Consider the following 2,500-nt stretch of genomic DNA (forward strand, 5'->3'; position numbering starts at 1 on the left):
GGACGTACATTCATTTGTACCTGCATTAGCGCACGCTTTTGTAGAGAGCATATCAAGACGGGGAAAGTATGTTGGAGGTCGAGTGCGCTGCTTACCAAACTTTGAACGCGGTAACTTGCACTCGGCGCCGACATGGACACTTCCCTACTTACGGGTTAAGTTGTGAGTTATATTCAGTGTTTTATACACGTCTCGCAGAGAGACAGGTGATTGGCCGTTCTTAACTATTTGTCTTGATATGTGCGGGGAGTTCCTTAAGGTTCTTCCTCCCAGAGATCGCCACTATCTGGGACGTACATTAATTTGTACCTACATAGGCACACGCTTTTGTAGAGAGCATATCAAGACGTGAAGTGTTATGTTGGAGGTCGAGTGCGCTGCTTACCAAACTTTGAACGCGGTAACTTGTACTCGGCACCGACATGGACACTTCCAAACCCAAGGAATGAGTTGTGAGTTTTACTAAGAGAAATAGGTGATTGGCCGTTCTCACCTATAAGTCTTGATATGTGCGGGGAGTTCCTTAAGGTTCTTCCTCCCAGAGATCGTCACTATCTGGGACGTACATTAATTTGTACCTACATAGGCACACGCTTTTGTAGAGAGCATATCAAGACGTGAAGTGTTATGTTGGAGGTCGAGTGCGCTGCTTACCAAACTTTGAACGCGGTAACTTGTACTCGGCACCGACATGGACACTTCCAAACCCAAGGAATGAGTTGTGAGTTTTACTAAGAGAAACAGGTAATTGGCAGCGTTACCTATAATTCTTGATATGTGCGGGGAGTTCCTAAAGGTTCTTCCTCCCAGAGATCGTCACTATCTGGGACGTACATTAATTTGTACCTACATAGCCACACGCTTTTGTAGAGAGCATATCAAGACGTGAAGGGTTATGTTGGAGGTTGAGTGCGCTGCTTACCAAACTTTGAACGCGGTAACTTGTACTCGGCACCGACATGGACACTTCCAAACCCAAGGAATGAGTTGTGAGTTTACTAAGAGAAATAGGTGATTGGCCGTTCTCACCTATAAGTCTTGATATGTGCGGGGAGTTCCTTAAGGATCTTCCTCCCAGAGATCGTCACTATCTGGGACGTACATTAATTTGTACCTGCATTAGCGCACGCTTTTGTAGAGAGCATATCAAGACGTGAAGTGTTATGTTGGAGGTCGAGTGCGCTGCTTACCAAACTTTGAACGCGGTAACTTGTACTCGGCACCGACATGGACACTTCCAAACCCAAGGAATGAGTTGTGAGTTTTACTAAGAGAAATAGGTGATTGGCCGTTCTCACCTATAAGTCTTGATATGTGCGGGGAGTTCCTTAAGGTTCTTCCTCCCAGAGATCGTCACTATCTGGGACGTACATTAATTTGTACCTACATAGCCACACGCTTTTGTAGAGAGCATATCAAGACGTGAAGTGTTATGTTGGAGGTCGAGTGCGCTGCTTACCAAACTTTGAACGCGGTAACTTGTACTCGGCACCGACATGGACACTTCCAAACCCAAGGAATGAGTTGTGAGTTTTACTAAGAGAAACAGGTAATTGGCAGCGTTACCTATAATTCTTGATATGTGCGGGGAGTTCCTAAAGGTTCTTCCTCCCAGAGATCGTCACTATCTGGGACGTACATTAATTTGTACCTACATAGCCACACGCTTTTGTAGAGAGCATATCAAGACGTGAAGGGTTATGTTGGAGGTTGAGTGCGCTGCTTACCAAACTTTGAACGCGGTAACTTGTACTCGGCACCGACATGGACACTTCCAAACCCAAGGAATGAGTTGTGAGTTTTACTAAGAGAAATAGGTGATTGGCCGTTCTCACCTATAAGTCTTGATATGTGCGGGGAGTTCCTTAAGGTTCTTCCTCCCAGAGATCGTCACTATCTGGGACGTACATTAATTTGTACCTACATAGGCACACGCTTTTGTAGAGAGCATATCAAGACGTGAAGTGTTATGTTGGAGGTCGAGTGCGCTGCTTACCAAACTTTGAACGCGGTAACTTGTACTCGGCACCGACATGGACACTTCCAAACCCAAGGAATGAGTTGTGAGTTTTACTAAGAGAAACAGGTAATTGGCAGCGTTACCTATAATTCTTGATATGTGCGGGGAGTTCCTAAAGGTTCTTCCTCCCAGAGATCGTCACTATCTGGGACGTACATTAATTTGTACCTACATAGCCACACGCTTTTGTAGAGAGCATATCAAGACGTGAAGGGTTATGTTGGAGGTTGAGTGCGCTGCTTACCAAACTTTGAACGCGGTAACTTGTACTCGGCACCGACATGGACACTTCCAAACCCAAGGAATGAGTTGTGAGTTTTACTAAGAGAAATAGGTGATTGGCCGTTCTCACCTATAAGTCTTGATATGTGCGGGGAGTTCCTTAAGGTTCTTCCTCCCAGAGATCGTCACTATCTGGGACGTACATTAATTTGTACCTACATAGGCACACGCTTTTGTAGAGAGCATATCAAGACGTGA

The sequence above is a fragment of the Anopheles merus genome, unplaced genomic scaffold (genome assembly GCF_017562075.2).
Source record: "Anopheles merus strain MAF unplaced genomic scaffold, AmerM5.1 LNR4000010, whole genome shotgun sequence".
In the NCBI taxonomy this organism is placed as follows: Eukaryota; Metazoa; Arthropoda; class Insecta; order Diptera; family Culicidae; genus Anopheles; species Anopheles merus.